The 21,443-nt window shown below is 43.1% G+C and overlaps 1 protein-coding gene and 1 non-coding gene across 2 annotated transcripts in view; one reads left to right on the top strand and one right to left on the bottom strand.

Moving 5' to 3' along the window:
- The window catches only part of INPP5E (Inositol-3-phosphate synthase), a 576,780-nt gene that overhangs the window by 255,730 nt on the left and 299,607 nt on the right, over positions 1 to 21,443 (bottom strand). The window lies entirely within an intron of this gene.
- Positions 2,346 to 2,464, top strand: LOC145401148 (5S ribosomal RNA). The gene has a single exon (XR_013897560.1). It is a non-coding gene; the product is annotated as a 5S ribosomal RNA (ribosomal RNA).

The following is a 21,443-nucleotide window of genomic DNA, read 5'->3' as shown; positions in this document are numbered from 1 at the left end:
GTGAAAAAAACGGTGTGTTGTGTTAAGGTTTTCAAGTTGGGAGAAAAGACCAAGTAGAAAAGAAATTTAACGTAACTAACCTTCTTTGTTTTGGCTTTGGAAACTTAAAAAAACTTGGGAAAAGTTAATGTGCAACACTTAAATTTAATGGAACATTATTTGGACTAAAGTGAACACTGTGAAAAGAACGGACTTCTGTGTGTTAGTGACTAAGTTCAGTGCAAGACTTCAGGAAGAGTGTAGTGCAAGTGCTTCAGGAAATCGTTCTTACTGTCAGAGTCCGAGAGGAGGCGGTTATTCATCGAGGTGGCCTGGGGACTTGCTGTAAGTAGCCAGAATGTTTCATGTTGTACTATTTTCCATACTATATTTACCAGAATGTTTCATATTGTATTTTTTCCCATACTATACTTACCAGAAAGTGTCATACTGTACTTCTTTCCATACTAAACTTACTTCATGCATGGGCAGTAGGAATGTGTTTTTCAGAGTTCGGTTAGGTTCGGTTAGGTTAGGCTCGGTTAGAGTCCATAAGTACCAGAATGTTTATTAATGTATGAACATACTTCTAAACCCACATTTTATGTGTCTATTGCATTTATTTCAGTCATTTATGTGCCTTATTGGTGTGATTTGGGTGTTAAATAGGTGCTATGCATGTCCGGAGGGAGTTGTATAGGTGTTTCTCTGTGTTAGGGTCCGTAAGTACAAGTCCATAAGCTGGGGCCCAATATCCGGACAAAACCAATATCCGAACCTACCGATGGCTCTATTGATCCGGATATTGGAGTGATTACTGTATATCACAATCTTTGTTAATGAAATCCCATTCATTAATATGAAATCATGTTTCCCCTTGTTTTTCAGGACCAGTTGGATGCGTTTTGGCATGGAATCACTTAGACCTCTAAGGTAATCTAAGGACATTTCTTTGCACCAAACATCTGCCAGTTCAGTCTTGAGGTTGTCCAGATTGGGTGTCTTCTTCTCTGCCAAGATTTTCTTCATCTTTTCTATTGGATTTAGATCCGGACTGTTGCCAGGCCAGTCGAGGGCCTATATCCAATCATCTTGAAGCCATTTTGTCACCTTTCTTGACTTGTGACATGGACCTGAATCGTGCATGAAAAAGTCACACCCATGAAGAGCAAAAAAATTTAACAAATGATCTTTCAGAACTTGAATGTGCCGGCCACCATTCATCATCAAGTTCTTACGAAGAAAGTAGAGGCCTCCCCTTTCCATTTCTCCTGAGAAAGACCCCCATACCATTACTGATTGTGGATGCTTAACAGTCGGCACTGTGTAAACAGGATCATACTGACTACACGAGGCAGGGCAAACAACCTTGGCTGAACACACCTGAAACACCTGAAATGTGCTTTCATCGGAAAACATGACTTTTCTCCATTCATCCGATGTCCAGTGTGCATACTTCTTGGCAAACTGAATACGCTGCTTCTTCATGCAGTCAGTGAGAAGCGGTTTCTTGGCCGTGGTGCGGCTTGGCAAACCCAGCTCCTTTTGCAAGCGGTGTTGGACAGCTCGAATTGAGACGTGTTGTAACAGCTGGGGATGCATTCTCTTCAATTCTGCTGCTGTCAGTCGAGGATTCTTGATTACTTCCCTCTTCAGAAGCATATCTGTACCTCTGGAAGTCATCCTCTTTTTTCCAGTGCCATGCTTGTGCCGTGGTATGGCATCAGGTGGCAAGCCAAGCGCTGCAGCAAGAACCTTCATGACGGTTGACTTTGAGCGTTCAGTACGTTCACAAACCGTGATGATAGGGACATGATCCTGCCTCCATGCAATGGTATGGACCCTCTCATCCCTTGGGCAGTACTTTCCAGGCATGACAACTCAACTTTAGGAAAATAATAGGGCATGTGTAAAAAGAGGGAGGTGCAAGCTCGGAGTGACGGGAACATGTACTCCCACTCTTGCTTCTGGGCAAGCACTGACGTGCTGAGTGTTTCACCACCTCCCGCCAACACCAGAGGAGTTGCCAGTTACTTCTTGCCCAAAAAATTCACTTGGTAGAGGTGGAAACACAAAGCAAAGACAGAAAACTCACCCATAGCAGTTCTTTATGTGTAGGTCCTAAGTCAATTTGCAGTGGGTGTATTTTATATGTTAGTAACACTACTGTACATGTATTTCTGTATTGGGGGTGTTGTAACACCCCACCAGACTAACCACGTTTGAATACCCCACAGGACTAACGAAGGTTTAATAACATTCTTTAATTACCAGGATTTTTATCACGTTACCTAAGGAACTGTGATAATTCAAAGTATTTCAATGTATTAATATAATTTTTTAAGTACCAGCATATTTTCACATTAGCCAACGGCCATACCACGTTGAGTACACCGCTTCCCGTTCAATAAGCGAAGTTAAGCAACGTTGGGTCTGGTTAGTACTTGGATGGGTGACCGCCTGGGAACACCAGATGCTGTTGGCATCCCTACGTCAAGTGGGGTTGGTGGAGGATTAGTGCCCCTCCCTGTAAAACAATTAACTCTAAGCCCTTGGCCACCCTGTCTGGGATACATGGCGTCTGGCAATGAATGAATGAAAAAAAATATTTTCACATTAACTAAATAAAATTAGATTTGCAAATAATAGCCAAATTCAGCATGAAATCCTTTACTCTCAAAGAAATGTAGCGATAATTAAGTTGTGTATACTGTAATATTTAATTGTACACATTTAAGTACTTGGGTAGTGTGATGAGTAAGGATGGAAGTTTAGAGGGTGAAGTGCTTTAAAGGGTACAAACAAGGAAGAAAGCCTGCTGGTTCTCTGAAAGCAGTGATAAGAAACTGGGAAGTGAGCATGGAAGTGAAAAAGGTACTGCATGACAGTACTGTATACTGTACCAACTCTATAGTATGGAAGTGAAACTTGGGCCTTGTTGGAGGAACACAAGTGTGAGGGCAGTGGAAATTAGTTATTTGAAAGGAGCTTGGAGTGACTGACTTACAAATGAGGAAGTGAAGAGGCATTGTGGTGTGGATGCGGATGTGATAGGAAGCGTTAAGAGAAACACACTGAGTTGGTTTGACCGTGTGCAGAGGATGGAGAGCGAGAGACAGACGAAAAGAGTGTACGTGAGTGAGATGGAGGGGGGGGAGAGGGAGGAGGAGGCCAAGGATGAGATGGGGGGATGCAATGGAGAGGTATATCAGAGAGGAGGGGGTGTGAGCTGCGAGCAGGGCAGTGAAATAGTGGGGAACAGGGCAACATGGAGGCGATTTGTTTGAAGCCATCCCTTACAGGATTAAAGCATCTGGCAATAGACAGATAGATAGTGCACATTTTTCTGGAGGTTACAAGAAAAAAATAAAAGGAACAATTTCTGCTCATAGCTCTTATACCATTAATAGTGAATACTATATTAAGTCTCAGTTATACCATTGATGGAACACCACCAGTGTGTGTGCGTGTACCATCTAACATGCAAGTTCCTACCAGTCTGCCACAGCTCCATGACAAAACTGCTGTCTCAGTATTTGTGTCAGGCTTGATGCTAACCACAGTTATATAATACAGTGTTAGTGTCTAAATAATATTATTTTGTATGTTTTAGTTCATACATTTTATCATTTAAAACAGTCAAGAGAACATGGGATATGACCGAATCTTTGAAAAGCAATCATAATGGACATAAGAGCTAGAGTCCACAGTCATTGGGTAAAACAAATATTTATATACTTTTCACTGCAACTCAACCGATTCCAATTCGATTCCAATTATCGGATAATTTTTCCATTCCAATTCCAATTCCAATATCTACCAGCTTTTGCTTGCCGATTTACAGCACTACAACTGACAAAGGAAAACCTGGAAGAGCTAGTTTGGTCTGCTGATGAGGAGAAGCAGGAAAAAGTGATTGCTGCTGCAGCTATGGACGAGCCAGTGGGCATCACTCTGGAGTGGCTGGGGACACTGATGTGCACAATAAAGACAGCCAAGGACATGGCATACAATATGGACCCTCCCATTGTTTGTGCTCTGAAGATAACGCATGGTCTGGATGATGATGTTCTCTCATAAAAGAACATCCTGGTCAACATGAAACGAAAGTGACAAAAACTGCCTATCACTATGTTCTTCATTAAAAAAGAAATTCCTTGCAATACGCATGGTCTGGATGATGATGTTCTCTCATAAAAGAACATCCTGGTCAACATGAAACGAAAGTGACAAAAACTGCCTATCACTATGTTCTTCATTAAAAAAGAAATTCCTTGCAATACTCCTGTCCCTCCCAGTGCTTCCTCCACCCCGATGCACCTGAAGCTACCCCCACCTTAAAATGAAGCTATACCTCTTCTCATCAGCCACCTGCCTCTGACAGTGGTGATAATCTACCTGTTCAATGTGGATCAGCCTATGGACAAGTAGACTAATCATGTCATGTAGCTACATTTCACCTCATTACTCATCTGGTCATCTGTCATTGGTAAAAGCATGGCTAATCACTAACATCATCGCCACTGTCATCATCATCAATGTCACTGTTGTCCTCAGTGTTCGTCTGGTGGATCATCTTCGTTGTGCATCTGGTGGATCATCTAGGCAAACAACTCAAGAGGCTGAGGTGTGAACTGTATAGATTCAGTGCAAATAAAACTGTAGTGTTGTGTAGTAAATATTTAAGAAATGTTCAGTTCTGTACCTGTGTTATATAGGCAGGTCCAAAGGATGCAAAGAATTACCAAATCAGTGATCAGTTACTGAAATGGCACTTCTAACTGCAAAATGTGACACTTTTCATCACCATATAGCTTCATACAAATCTAAAAAAAAATTACAAGTGCCAATTCAGTCATTCACTGTACTAAGTTCAAATACACTGTGAACAACTGTACTTTGTTTTTGTTGAATTAGAGAAGACCTTTGACAGAGACCCTAAGGAGATGGTGAAATGAGCAATGAGAAAACTTGGGATCAAGGACTGGCTGGTTAGAGTGGTCATGGCTATGAATGTGGGTGTTTGCACCCAGGTAAGTGAATGGAGATTTGAGTGACAAGTTTTATGTCAATGCTAGCATGCATAATGGATCAGTCTTGAGCCCCTTATTGTCATAGTACCTGAAGTTCTCTCATGTGACTTGAGAAATGGACTCCCATGGGAGATGTTGTAAGGCGAAGACTTGATGCTGACTGAAGACAACAAAAGGGAGGCGAAGGAAATATTTAGGAAGTGGAGAGATGGAATTGGATTTAAAGGTTTGAGTGTAAATGTGGATAAAACAAAAAGTGATGATATCTACAGCAGGTGCCAGTACTATCAAAACAGAGGAAAAGTGGCCTGTGCAGTTTGTCACAAGGGTGTGAGAAATAACTCCATCCTGTGCAATGTTTGCGATAAGTGGCTGCATAAGAGATGTAGTGGAATTAAGGCAGGATGCGAAATAAGGCTGATTTTATGTGCACGATGTGTCGAAGAGAGCATGTGGTGAGAGCATTAGTGTAAGGCCATGTGTCACAAAAAATGGCTTCGTGTGCAATTGATGAAGGAAATTCTCAACATGTATCATTTAATTGTCTAACATCTAAGGTGTTTAAAAGTACTATCTATCTATCTATCTATTCCCAGATGCCTTAATCCCGTACGGGGTGGCCACAAACAAATCACCTCCACGTCGCCCAGTCCCCCGCCATTTCACTGCCCTGCTCCCAAATCACATCCCCCTCTCTCATATACCTCTCCATTCCATCCTCAGCCTCCCCTCCCTCTCCCCCCCTCCACCTCACTCACATACGCTCTCCCCATCAGTCTCTCACTCTCCATCCTCTCGACATGGCCAAACCACCTCAGTGTGTTCCTCTAACACTTCCTATCACATCCACCTCCACACCACAATGGTCCTTTATATCCTCATTTGTCAGCCTGTCTCTCCATGTGACTCCACAGGCTCCTCTTAAATAACTCATTTCCACTGCTCTCACTCTTGACTTGTGTCCTTCCAACAAAGTCCAAGCTTCACTTCCATACAATAGAGTTGGTATCACAATACTGTCATGTAGTAACTTTCTCACTTCCATGCTCGCGTCCCTGTTTCTTATCACTGCTTTCAAGGAATCAGCAACCTTTCTTCCTTGTTGTACCCTTTCATGCACTTCACCCTCCAAACTTCCATCCTTGCTCATCACACTCCCCAAGTACACACTACACTTCCTATTCAAAATTCACAAAATTCACCAAAAATGGCGTCGATTCATCAAGCCTCGGAGTCCCGGGGGGGGGGGGGGGGACATAAATGCCCCCGCCATCTGCCCCTCTCCCGGTGACGACTCGAGGTGCCTGGAACCACTGTCTGACTCTCTTCTTCTTCATTTCTGCAACATTCGCGGCCTTTCATCTAACTTTCGCTCTGTTGAGCACCACCTCTCCTCCTCTAAACCTCACCTTCTTTTTCTAACGGAGACTCAGCTGTCTGAGGCAACTGACAGCAAACCCTTTCCTGTATCCTCCTACTTTCTCTATACTCATTTCAAAGCCAAAGGTGGCTGTTGTGTATACATACGCAACGACTTATCTTGCTCTCATGTTCCTGAACTTGATTCTTCTGAATTCTCCACACTCTGGCTTCAGCTTTCCTGTCATTCTCTGACTAAATATATCTATGCTGTTTACTTATCCCCTAATTCTACTGACTATCAAAAATTCTTCGACTATCTTACTTCTATGATGGAACACATTCTGTCCATTTCTCCTTTCTCTGAAATCTCCATTCTTGGAGATTTCAATGTTCACCACCACCTTTGGCTCTCCTCTCCTTTCACTGATCCACCTGGTGAACAAGCCTACATCTTTTCTATCCTTAATGACCTAGAGCAGCTTGTACAGCACCCTACCCGTATCCCTGACCGCCTTGGAGAGAGCTCCAACATACTTGACCTCTTCCGCACAACTAATCCTTCTGCTTACTCTGTTAATCTTTTCTCTCCGTTGGGCTCCTCCAATCACAACCTTATTACCTTAACCTGTCCTATCACTCCGGTACGGTCTGTGGACCCTCCAGGGAAACGTCGCCTGTGGCATTTTGGAGCCGCGGACTGGGAGGCCCTCAGGCAGTACTTCTTTGATTTTCCCTGGAATGATTATTGCTTCCATGGCCGTGAGCCATCTGAGTGTGCCTTGCGCATTACGGAGGTTATTCTCTTGGGCATGGAAGCATACATTCCTTTCTCATATCCTTTGACTAACGCAAGAAAGCCTTGGTTTAATCACCCTTGTTCTAATGCTGTCCGCAACAAGGAGAAGGCCTACAAAAGGTACCGGAGCCAACCCACCCCTGAATCACATCATCTTTACGTTTCTGCCCGGAATCGTGCTAAGTCTGTTCTTCGCTCTACTAAAAATAATTTCATCCGTACTAAATGCTCTCAACTCTCCAACTCGAATTCTTCCCGCTCCTTCTGGCACATTGCCAAAAATCTTTCTAACAACTTTACCTCATCATCCTTCCCTCCTCTTTTCTACTCTGATGGTTCTGTAGCTATTTCTTCTACTGATAAGGCAGATCTTTTCGCATAGACTTTCTCCTCCAATTCCACCTTAGACGATTCCAGTGCTGTTCCTCCATCACTTCCCCCTTTTGACTTCCTCATGGCTGACACTAAAATTTCTTCAGTTGATGTATTTTCAGCTATCAGTGGCCTCAGTACTAACAAGGCATATGGGCCTGATGGGGTCCCTCCTGTTGTTCTCAAGAACTGTACTTCTGTGCTTACACCCTGCCTAGGCAAACTTTTTCGCCTTTGTCTGTCAACTTGTACCTTTCCTTCTTGCTGGAAGTTTGCTCTCATTCAGCCAGTCCCAAAGAAGGGTGACCACTCCCAACCCTCCAACTATCGTCCAACTGCTTTAACGTCCTGTATTTCAAAAGTTTTCGAGTCAATTCTTAATAGAAAAATTTTAAGGCATCTTTCCTATCACAACCTTCTTTCCGATCGTCAGTATGGGTTCCGTCAGGGACGCTCCACTGGCGATCTTCTCACCTACCTTTCAGACTCCTGGTCATCCTCCTTTCAGGACTTTGGCGAAAGCTTTGCCATTGCACTTGACATCTCAAAGGCTTTCGATCGAGTCTGGCATGAATCTTTAATTTCCAAACTGCCCTCCTACGGTTTCCAGCCTTCTATCTGTGCCTTCATTGCTAGCTTCCTTTCTGGTCGTTCTATAGCCGCTGTTGTAGACGGCCATCGTTCTTCTCCTAGATCTATCAACAGTGGTGTTCCTCAGGGCTCTGTCCTATCACCATCTCTCTTCCTTTTATTCATCAATGATCTTCTAAGCTGTACATCTAACCCTATCCACTCATACGCTGATGACTCCACCCTTCACCTTTCCATTCAGTTCCCGCAACGCCCATCTCAACAGTTACTTCAAGAAACAAGGGATGAGGCTATGGCACACCTAATGTCTGACTTGGCTCGTATCTCTGACTGGGGTAAAAATAATATGGTTGTCTTTAATGCATCTAAGACTCAGTTCTTACACCTATCAACCCGACAAAATCTTCCACAGGTATACCCACTAATGTTTAATAATATTCAGCTTAATCCTGCATCATCCTTGAACATGCTTGGGGTTTCATTTACTCGGGACTTATCTTGGAAAGATCATATTACATCTCTTGTAAAATCTGCTTCCAAGAGATTGGGTGTGCTAAGCCGACTCTGCTCTTTCTTTACCCCTGCACAATTGTTGACTCTATACTGGGGTTTTATCCGCCCCTGTGTGGAGTACAACTTTCATGTGTGGGGAGGCTCCCCACACACAGCTCTTCTCAATAGGGTGGAGTCAAAGGCTTTTCGTCTCATTAACTCTCCTCCTCTTACTGACTCCCTTCAACCTCTGTCTCTTCGCTGCACTGTTGCATCTTTATCTCTTTTCTATCGCTACTTTAATGGTCACTGCTCCTCTGAACTGTCTGCTTGCATTCCTCCACCTCTACGACGGGCACGTAGCACCCGTCTGGCAGCAAACTCTCATCCCTTTTCTGTCCAACTCTCTAATGCAAGAGTTAACCGTTACTCCCAGTCTTTCATTTATGCAACAGGTCAGCTCTGGAACTGTCTCCCTCTGTCTGTATTTCCTGCTGACTATGATCTCCAGTCTTTCAAACGCAGTGTGTCCAGGCATCTCAAAATGATCGGATCTTGAATTTGGCTCTCTATTGCATTTTCTTTTTCTCTTGGAGGGAACTGTTACTGCGGGCTCATGGCCTTTGGTTCCTTCTTCCTCGCATTAAAAAAAAAAAAAAAAAAAGTACTTAAACGTACTTACATTTTCCATTTCCTCACCATCCAACCTCACTGTACATTCACTGACTTCACCTCTCTCAAAAGACCATCACTTTACTCTTCCCTACATTCACTTCTAGATTCTGTTTCATACACACTCTCCCAAACTCATCCACCAAGCCTTGCAGCTCCTCTTCATATTCAAATAACAGCACAGTATCATCTGCAAACAACAGTACAGGGAGTTTCCAAACACTACCCTCTCTCACTAGGGCCACTCCAACATCCACTGCCCTACCTTGTATCTCTTTTATTACCCCATCCATGTACAGATTGAACAACCATGGAGACATGACACATCCCTGTTTCAACCCAACCTTCAAAGAGAAAAATTCACTTAGTTCACCATCCACACGCACTGCAGCCATAGCACCATCATACACACTCTTCACTGCATTCAACAACTTCCCATCTACTCCATATATTTTTAATACTTTCCACAATCCTTGTCTATCTATGGAATGATTTAATAGGTGTAGTAGGTGGTATGCAGGATGATGAGATAGTGGTTTTGGGAGGGGACTTAAATGGTCATGTAGGTGAAGCAGCACAAGGTTATGAAGGAGTACATGGGGGATGTGCATATGGTATACGGAATGTGGAAGGGGAAAGGATACTCGAGTTTGGGGAGGCAACGGACATGATTGTGTGCAACACAAATTTTAGGAAAAGAGACAGTAGGTTAATTATGTATGAGTCTGGGGGAAACGGCAGTCAGATAGATTATTTTCTGGTTAGGAGGGCTGAGAGGAGGTTAGTGAGGGATGTTAAAGTTATAGGAAGTGAGGAGTGTGTGCAGCAGCACAAACTATTGATTTGTGATATGGTGCATAAAGAACGAGTGATGAAAAAGATGACTTATGTACCTAGGAGGAAAATATGGAAGCTGAAAACCAAGTAGTAAGAGATGCCTTCTATAGCGAGATGAGGAGAGTGGTGGCTGAACAGGGAGCTGTAGACAAAGGCGTAATGAACAGTACAGCGCCCTCAAGAACAATCTCTTGAGAGTTACTGGTGTAACATGCAGCTGGACAAGAGGACCACGAAGACATAAAGTAACTTGGTGGTGGGATGAGGGTGTGGAAGCTGCAGTTAAGGAGAAAAGAAGGCTTTTCCGGGAATGGAAGAAGGGTGATAGCTAGGAGGAATTCTTGGCTGCCAAGCATGGGGCTAGTATTCAGGGCGAAGTCTATGTCACAGAGACTTTTACTTGATAACATAAATCATGGGGAAAAGAAAAATATGATATTTAGGGTCGCAGGTCAGATGAAGAGGGATAATCTGGATATTATAGGTGAGCAGTGTGTGAAGAATGATGAAGGAAGGGTAGTGGTGAACAGTGAGGATATTAAAGATGCATGGAGAGAGCATTATAACCAGTTGTTGAATGAGAAGTTTGACAGGGACAGGGAAGGTTTGGAGCCCGCAGATCCAGTGTCTGGCCCTTGGCCTTTGATTGATGCTGCTACTGTGAGTGAGGCAATAGGCAGGATGAAGGTGGGGAGGGCAGCAGGTGTGTCTGGGTTGACTGCCGAAATGTTGAAGGCCTCAGGCGATATAGGGGTTAGGTTAGGCACTGACCTGATAAATATGATTATTTATGTGTGTACTCCCAGATGATTGGCTGAAGAGTGTAATTGTAAATGTGTATAAAGGGAAGGGTGATGCCCTGGAAAGCGGAAATTACAGAGGTATAAAGCTTTTAGATCAGATAATGAAGGTAATGGAGAGAGTTTTAGAAGGTATGATGAGAGAAAAACTGAAAATTGATGAGATGCAGTTTGGGTTCATGCCAGGCAGGGAGACCACTGATGCCATATTCATTGTTCGACAGCTTCAGGAAAAATATATTGGTAGGAGAAGGGATCTGTATTTTGTTTTTGTTGATTTGGAAAAGGCCTTTCACAGAGTCCCTAGAGAGATGGTGAAGTGGGCAATGAGAAAGCTTGGCTTGGAGGAGTGGCTGGTTAGGGTGGTTATGGCTATGCATGTGGGTGCTCGCACCCAGGTAAGAGTGAATGAAGATTTGAGTGATGAGTTTTCCTTGAATGTTGGTGTGCATCAGGGGTCAGTCTTGAGTCCCATGTTGTTTATCATGGTACCTGAAGCCCTCTCACGTGACTTTAGAAACAGACTCCCGTGGGAGATGTTGTATGCTGATGGATTTGGTGTTGACTCCAGAGAACAAAAGGGAGGCGGAGGAAGGGTTGAGGAAGTGGAGAGATGGTATGGGGCACAAGGGCTTATGGGGAAATGCAGATAAAACAAGAGTGATGATATCTAGGGTTGGTGGCAGTACTGTCAAAGATGAGGGAGAGTGGCCATGTGCAGTTTGCCACAAGGGCGTGGGAAGTAATTCCATCTTGTGCGGTGTTTGTGATAAATGGGTGCACAAGAGAGTGAGTGGTATCAGAGGTAGACTGCGAGATAATGCTGATTTTACGTGTAAGGCGTGTTGGGGAAAGCAGGTGGAGATTGTCAAGCATGAAAGGATTGAACTTTCTGGTGAATCTCTTGAGTGTGTGGAAGAGTTTTGTTATTTGGGAGACATGTTGTGTGCTGGAGGTGGGGCTGGAGTGAGAAGTGGTTGGAAGAAGTTCAGGGAGCTGTTGCCTTTCCTGAAATTGAGAAAAGTCTCCCTACGTGCAAAGGGGCCTTTGTATGCAGCATGTGTTAGGAATGTAATGCTGTATGGTAGTGAGACCTGGGCAGTAAAGGAGGAGGATATTCGCCGGCTCAGACGTACAGAAATGACAATGATTAGGTGGATGTGTAGTGCGTCCCTGCATGCAAGGTCTGGGGGGCTGGGTTTACGATGGAAGAGTTGAGAGGTAGGACGGGACTAGAGTGTATTGATGTCGTGATGAGGAGAGGTAGATTGAGGTGGTTTGGACATGTGGAGAGGATGGGGGATGATAATTGGGTGAGGAGGGTGAGAAGCGTTAATATTGGGGGTGGGGTTACGAGGGGTAGATCGAGAAAGACATGGGACGAGGTCATTAACCCTTAAACCGCGGGCTTGTTTTGCTTTGACTTGCGGCTCCCACGGGCATATTCGCGCTCCGACAGACTCTCTAAAAATATTTGTCAAAAATCAGTTATTAGTCCTAGAATATTAAAATCGCATATACTTATGGCACATACCTTCAGCTTTCTCCTGGGGTGTTTGTTGAGTCTTCCTCGAGTACCGTAGGACTTGTGGAGACCTCTGAAGTTGGGTAACGAAGTCTCCACTTTACACTTCCTGACAACTCGTAATATGATTACCACAGCCTGATATTATCACTAGAAACACTACTGTATGATTCTCAAATAGTTTGGAATCCACACTAAAAAAAAAAAACACTGTGAAAGCAATGAAAATTACGAGGACGTATGACCATCCCACTTCCGATCGTTCGCGGCTAGTGTTGTCTATTATTCATAAAAACACTCACAGTTTATATTTCGGTTACTATATAACACATATATATCTACAGTCTTTATCCATAAGTTTCCTTCAGTAACAGTAGTTTATTGTCACTGTAGGGATTCAATTTCTTTCAGTACAATACGTAGCATTCACTTTTTCGTCCTGTATACTAGCATTGAGAGTGAGTGTCACTTTCACCTTCACTCTCATAACTCATAGTATTCATACATGCTACAGTGAAACTTTCACTTTCATTACTCCTAGTATATATACTCGTATTCTTATAATACTACTCATTTACATTTCTATTTACATTCTCTATTTTATTTACATTATTTACATTTCTATTTTATTTACACTGTGTTATGCACTGTCACTTGAAGTAACTTATAAAACTATTTTCCACTGTTCACTTATATTTACATTCATTTTGCTTTCACTTGCTGTTTACACTTTATTTACAATTCCATTTACACTATTTTACTCAATAAAAAGATCGTAGTCACTCTCTATCAATTGTCAGCCCTTTACCTCTTTCCAAACGAGGTTTAGTAGGGGGTAAAGGTCACAGGGCTCTTTGCATGGGGCTAGAAAGCAGCGGAACTTAGCAGGAGCTAATCAGACATACTCCCACCTTCAAAGACGACAGTGAACTGATAGTAGTGGCCTCCTGCTGCCTGGCTAGGGTGAGTGGAATACTACCAACTTCAGCCCTGTGAGACCTACTAATATATAGCAATGAAATGATTGGCAGGAAACCAAGACAATACATAATAAATTAGGTAGTTCCAGATGAATCTAAATATCACTTAGGCTTCTCCCTTCCCTTCTTATATGTATATTTATTACAAAAATAGATTATACGGCATATTTGAAGGGGAAATAAACAGCGAAAATTAGGAAACGAGTGCACGTGAGGAGTTGTCAGGTGATAATTAGCCAATTCCAGATGTATGGCACTATCACTTACCTTATTTCTTTTTTGTATGTATTATTTGGTATAAGAATAGGGCATAGGGCTTATTTCAATGGATGAAATCAGTAGAAAATTCCAGGGAAGATTTACTTAGCATAGAATACAGTGTGGTGGCCTGCAATAATTAGGTAGTTACAGGTGAATGTAAATATCACTTAGGTTTCTCCCTTCCTTTCTTATATATATTTTTATTACGAAAATAGATAATACGGCATATTTCAAGGGGAAATAAATAGCGAAAATTAGCTAACGAGTGCATGTGAGGTGTTGTCAGGTGATAATTAGCCAATTCCAGGTGTATGGGACTCTCACTTACCTTATTTCTTTCTTGTATATATTATTTGGTATAAGAATAGGGCATAGGGCTTATTTCAATGGATGAAATCAGTGAAAAATTCCAGGGAAGATTTACTTAGCACAGCACGGCTGGGTAGGCGAGAGGATAGGGTAATGGAAGGGAGGTAGGGAGGGGAGTCAAGATCGAGGAGAAATGGCTAAATTGTCAACAATGGATGGGAGTACAGATGAGATTACGAGTGCTGACTAGTGTTGGACATTAGCAGTACTGGTAGATGATACAAGCCACCACTTGAAAGCCCGGGCGAATTCAAAATAACACAGAATCACAAAAATGTCGTCCCGCAGTATGATCCCTTGCTCCCAAGCGTCACGAAAGTGACGCCCCGCAGTTAAGGGATTAAGTGTGACCTCAGGGTTAAGGGACTGAACAGGGAGGCTGCAATGGATTGTGCAGCATGGAGAGCCACCATTAGGTGACCAAGGCTGACACATGCAAGCATGTTGGAGCCTTTAAAAACGAAACGAAACGAAACGAAATGATCCACCCTGTCATATGCTTGCTCCCAATTCATAAAGGCAGCATACAACTTCTTTCCCTTCTCTAAAAACTTTTCCACTAGAGATTTAGGAATGAATATTTCATCTACACAACCTTTTTCCTTCCTAAAGCCTCTCTGCTCTTCTCCAACTAATTCCTCTGTTATTTCCCTAACTCTGTCAATAAGTATCCTACCAAACACTTTACCTATTACAGTAAGAAGACAAATGCCCCTATAATTACCACACACTTCTCTTTCCCCTTCTCCTTTGTACAAGGGAATAATTATACCTGACTTCCAATCCTCGGGGACTCTACCTTCCTCCCAGGCCAATCGGCACATCTTCCACATCCACTCTACTACTACCTCTCCCCCATGCTTCAGCATTTCACCACACACTCCATTAATTCCTGGAGCTTTCCCCAGTTAGACTTTCTTCATTGCTTCCACAACTTCTGTCCTACTGATTTCTTACTGTCTTCTCACCTCCCTCCTTCTCCCAGCCATTCCCCAGCAACTTATACTCGCATTACTTTCATTCTCTATGTTCAGCAATTCATTAAATTGTTTTCTCCATCTGCTCACTTTTTCTCCCTTCTCCACTAGTAATCTACCATTTTTATCTTTCACTCCCCTACTAACTTCATTACAACCCTGTCTTACTCTCTTCCCCTCTTTCCTGAACATTTTCTTACAGTCCCTCCACTTTACACTCAAATTCCTTCCAAATTCCTCATCCACTCTCTTCTTACTCTCTCTTACTAATCTTTTCACATCTCTCTTCCTTTCTACATATAACTCTCTCTTCTGCCTCGCAACTTCTTCCACGCCCCTATTTCTCATCCATTCATTGTATGCTTTCTTCTATTGTGCCACAGCCTGTCTCACCTCTTCATTCCACCATGCTGTTCCTTGCACCCCCTTCTGTCTTCTCTTCACCCCACACACCACATCACATGCTGTACATACTTCTTCTGTGAATATCCTACACACACCTTCCACATCCCCCATCTGCCCCAATTCATATTTACCCAATCGTTCCTCCACTTCTCTCTTGTATTCTGCCTTTTTCTCATCCTCTTGTAACCCTTCCACTTTCCTTGCAACTACTCGTTCCTCCCATCCTTCCCTTCTTCTATTTCTCCATCTTACTTGGATCTTGATTCTGGCCACCACCAAGCAGTGTTCAGAAAGTCCACTCCCCCAACCTCTTTAACCTCTTAAACGCGGATCGTCTCGTTTGCGACGCTCGGCAAAAAGGACATAACGGCGGAGCGTCGCATTTGCGATTCTAGTAAAATTTGAATAACCGCGGGCAAGCAGGCTCCAGCTGGTATTGTCTATCAGTACCACCACCCTCTAGCTATAACTAGCATACTTTACCTTTGTACTACTGACCTCAGTTGTTGCCAAGTATCGCGTTTTCCCCTTGTCCCCCCCCCACCACGGCCCGGCCAGCCTGGCTGTGATACATGGCAGCACTCTGAGCGCTCAGAACTGTAAATCTGCGATCTCCTCTCACAAGCAGTTTATGCTACTAGGAAACGCTTGTTTCCCCAGTTGTAACACTAGCTTTTTTTCTCACAGTTTGCCCCTGTTTAGCATCAGTTTACTGCAGCCTTTCAAAGTGACATTATGGCGAGTTCTAGCTCTTCCCAGTCAGTGCAAGCGGCCAACAGGAATGAGAATAAAGTGGCGGGCGTAAGGCAGAATAAAAAGCGCGCCGTAGTGATCTTTTGGGAAGTAATATGATTGAAAATAATGTAGTATACATGTTTTTTGCTGTGAAAATGGAAATGTTTGTTGAGTGACGGGAAGACCGCCGCCACAGTGCATGTTAGCCGTACGCTCCGTTGATTTTAGCCTTATTTTCAGTGCTTATTGTACAAATACGGATTCCTAACTACCTTTACGTTGTAGTATAAAGTTTACTGTGACAGAATGAGGCTGTGGTAGAGGGGAAACCGGGTTGCTGGAGGTGTGAAAGTGAAGATTTGGTTACCTAACTTTGCAAGTCTCCACAAGTCCTTGGGTAGTCCACGAAGGCTCAACACCTGTCTCTGGAGAAAGCTGAATGTAAGTACTATCTGCCACACCAAGTATAATGTTCTAGGGTTAATCTCTGATTTTTGGCGAATATTTTCCTACAGGTACTCAGACCGCGACACAACCCCGCCACTCGGGAGGGAACGACTGTACACGGCCACGTTTAAGGGGTTAAGCTCTTGCATTCATTATACTGTACATCTTCGCATCCTTTGATCCACACACACATAATCAATCATTGCCTTCCTTTCATTCAGTTCACCACCCACTCTTCTCATCATTTGCCATGTATACCTGTGGATCATTTTGTGCCTGAAGAGGGTATTGGCTATCACCAACCCCCTCCTGGCACAAATGTCCACTGATGCACTCCCATTCTCATCTATCTCAGCAGGCACACCCCACTCACTAACTATTCCATCCACCTTCACATTCCCTACTTTACCATTAATATCACCAATCAAAAACATTCTCTCATTCCTTCCAAACTTTTCCATGCACACTTCCACATTTGTCCAGGACTCTTCTCTCACTCTGCTCGCATGATCTTGCCCTGGCGCATACACGCACACAATCACCCACATTTGTATTCCAACTTTCAATCTTACCCACACAATACTTGAGCCAACTGATCCATACACTCTTATATTCTTCTTCCATCTTATACTCACAACAATACACACTCCTTCTTTTGTCCTCTCATTCTCATGTACTCCTGCACATATACCCCATCCATACTCCCATTCTCTCACACTCTCTCCTCTCCATTTAGTTTCAGTTACTCCACATACATCCACTTTCACACCCTCAAGCACCTGGACAATCTCTCTCTCTTTTACCTCATCATTCGCACCCCTTACATTCCACGTCGCGATCCGTACCATGTCCTTTGTCTGGTCATTGGTCGTCATCTTTTGGTCAGTCCTTGTCCGAGGCTTCTTGTTCGTTTTTTTAGTTAGCTGTTTTCCGGGAAGGGGCACTAACCCTCCGCCAATCCTTTTAGTTGCCTCATACAACAAGCAGGGATACTGGGGGAGTATTCTTGAGAACCCCCCCTACCCCCCTGGGGGTAGGGTATTTTTTTCTCAAACACTTAGGAGCTTTAATTCACCACTGTTGTGACCTACCCCTAACTCTCTAAATGGGGACTAAGAGTAGCCATTTGAAATCCTTTCTACACAGATTTGTTTCAGTTTTCCATTAAATGATGTTTCCTTGCATGTACTTGCTCCTTATACATCAAATTATGTGAAGGGTAGTAAAATAAGGCAGGGAATGTCATAATTTATGGAAAAAAAGGCTGATGATCGGTCAAGTATGGTAGCCTACCTGACGAACATTGCCGCAGTGTGCTTGTGGATACAGTAATGATCGTTTGCTTTGTTGCTGAGATTGTTTTAGTGCTTTCCTAAAGTTTCCACCTAAACATGTGCATCTGTAATAGAGCACTGTGTTTTCAGCTTATCCATCTATCTACTATTCCATTTGTAATTCTGTGTATGCTACAATAACATACTCCTACTAAGCTAATAATTCTTTTTTTCTTCTCTATCAGGTATTTCAGTATCAGCCTAGCATGATGGATTTTCAAGGAAGTGGAAAGTCCCAGAAAAAAGTAAGACTGGACACTGATTACACTCCATGTTTCATTTGTCAAGGTACAAAGGAAGGAACATTTGTGAAAATCCCAACAATATTCTTGTATGAAAACATACTAGAATACATCACAAAAAGGGATGATTACAATGATGGAACATTCCCACATACCAGTGAAATGTTGAAAGATGTGACTCCTTGCAGGTTACAGGAGAAAAGTGCAATCTATCACAGAGAATGCTACTCCAAGACATGCCACAAAAAAGAATTAGAAAAAGCAAAAATATGGTTTGAAAAGTCCATGATACAAGGAAGACATCTTTTGCATCTCAGGGTTCCAGGAAGACCTTCAACAGCTAATACCTCTTTGTGCTTTAAATGTTCAAACTGTCCCTACAGCATCATTCACCAGATCATCTTCAACACCTTATTTAAATGACCTGTGCTTCTTCTGCCAAAAAGATGATCCCAAAACTGAAATTCATGATGTGACCACTGGCAATGCAGGAACAAAACTGAGGAAGGCTGTGGACCAGTTTGACTCAGATTCCCTCAAAGTCCAACTCTCTACTGCTATTGATCCAACAGATACCCATGCCATCGATGTGCAATACCATTGCAAATGCTGGATGACACATGTTAAGAATCCTTTATTATGAGGGCCAAAATTATCAGCAGATCAAATTCTGGCTTCAGGGATTCAACTTGAATTACAAAAGGCTGTTCTGGCAGAAACTGAATTCATCAGCGTGATAGGAGATATGCTTCAAGCGGGCCCAAAACTTGATATGGCAACCATCCAAAAGAACTTCACGCATATTAGAGTGGTAAAAGGCATACAGAATGCAGAGATGGACAGAAGAAAAATAAAACACAAGCTGCAGGAACATTTTAGTAACATCCAGTTTGCAACACCATCCAATCCTAGAAAGCCTAAGCAAATATTTCTAAAATCAGCAGATGATGCAGCTGTCCAGAATATCAACAAGACATCAGAAAAAGATACAACGCAAACTGTTTTCAAGTATGCAAGAATTCTGTGCAGTGTCCTGGCAAAAAAAAATGTTGTGAAGGATGGACATTTCAAGGCTCACTCCAAGACACTGATGACCACGTTCCGCCTGAGCTGTATTCATTCTTCAGATGGCTTCTGCTTGCATCTTTTGACATAAAAGATTACAAACATGTAGTTCACAGGAAAGTAATCACTGTTTCAGATGTAATTCTACAAGCTTTTAAGTCAGATAGGAGTGCAAGGGAAAAACAGAAAAATCACCGACACCATTTCGCTCATACAGAGAATGGCCCCTTCAGCTCAGTTTGGGCAATGCAATGCATCAGTCCATCTGAAGCATGCAGCTAATACTCCTTTTGCATTCTTATGGCCTGTCTGTTGACTATTCAAGAATTTTGCATCTTGAAACACAGCTAGCTGAAGCCATTGCCCAACAAACAACAGTAGGAGGTCTGCATGTACCACAGGCTCTCCAAAAGGGATGCTTCACCTTCTCTGCCACTGATAACTCTGACTTCAACGAAGATACTCCTGATGGCAAACACACAACACATGGTACAGCCACAGCAGTGTTTCAACAGAAGTTTCCAGGTGATACCATTCCAGCCATCATCCCACACAAATCATCAAGAAAGTCCTTTCTACTACCAAATGAACCTCCTCTAATATAGTGCTCTATTTCTTCCAAAGCCAAACCCCAATCTCTGGCATATGAAACACTTGTGATTGGAGAAAACAAAGATGTTCTCATGCAGTACAGGATAGATGATATGGTGTGGCAATGATCCACGACAATTAGTACAACCACTACAACTGAAATTACTGCTATCCAGCATGGAAACATACCCCCCTGGGCTGCCTGCAATTCCCTGACATCAAAGAGCAAACCACTCACACAAATTTGTGTTCTTCCTCTTCTCCTGGCTCCTGAATCAGACTGGTCTACATTTCTGACAGTTCTTTAAGCAGGCACAGGGCATACATGCTGCTGTTGTTGGGCCAGGAAGAAAGACAGTCAGTACACTTGACATGCAGCTGTATGAGAAAGCCAAACAACTAGAGATGAGCAGGCCTGACAGCAAAAAACCAATGGGTGCTTCGGATAGGAGAACTTCACACAGCAATGGCAGCATTGAGAGCAGCCGGAACTTTCATGGAAGCCAGTGGACTTGATGAGGCATGGGTCAAAGCTGCTATATTTGGCCCAGCAAGTGTATGGCATATCCTTGAGTGCAGGCACTCCAGGAGAGCCCTGAATGCACATACTATTAGCCTGCAAGCCCTCTTCCATCTGTATGAAAAGGTATTCTTCACTTATCACCCAGACTTTGCCTCAGAGTTTCAAACATTAGCACACACAGTGGGGGAGGCATGTAAAGAAAGAACTGGTTTGTTGAAGGCCAATCAGTCAATGGCACAGCAGATGAAAATTAAGCTGGAACAATGACTAGATGATATCAACCAGAGGAATTCAGAAAAGCCCATGTTTAAGGTATATCTTGACCACATTGAGCTGATCCTGAAGATACTGAACTTCATCAGGGCAACACGACATGGAAACTGGGACCTCCACCTTTCATCTCTCGAAAGCCTTGTAAGATACTTCTTTGCTCTAGACAAAATCTATTATGCTAGAATGGTCCCCTTGTACCTGGCAAAAGATGAAGGCACTACAACAGACAAACTATGATATTTGGTCAGAGTTAAAAAATGGAAACTTTGTCATCAACAAAAATGAAGTACCATATTGTGCCACTGGACCTGACCATGTGACAGAGCATGAGAGCAGATGGATGAAAGTCTCTGGTGGCCATATTGGGATCACACAGAATGCGAGTGCCAGAAGCAGACTATTCTTTACAACACCTGAGTTAACTCGACTTGCAGAAGAGGCAGAGACAATGGCCACTTTCCAAGTAAATGACAGGGAGTGGCATCATGAACTCCCTCTCAGTCTGACAGAGTGCCAGGACAAACAAGTAAACCAGCTACTGAATGTTATCTCAGCCCAAGACCCATTCACATTTGCCGGGGAAGGCCTTGTAAACCTCGTCAGTCAGACATTTATGCTGGACAGTGTAGTAAAGGACATGGCCAATATAACAGCTCATGGAGATAAGGCTTACTTGTGTTGCAAGAAATTTTTGTCACCAGTGTAACAGTCAGAGATTTTTAGGCTGCTGTCCACCAGTGTAATGATCAGAAGTTTTGATTCCACCAGTGTGATGCTGGGAA

The sequence above is a fragment of the Coenobita brevimanus genome, chromosome 54, assembly GCF_032717465.1.
Source record: "Coenobita brevimanus isolate Jiangsu-jjx chromosome 54, ASM3271746v2, whole genome shotgun sequence".
NCBI lineage: Eukaryota > Metazoa > Arthropoda > Malacostraca > Decapoda > Coenobitidae > Coenobita > Coenobita brevimanus.
The sequence above is the reverse complement of the archived record's forward strand: the minus strand, read 5'-3'. Positions and strand labels throughout refer to the sequence as shown.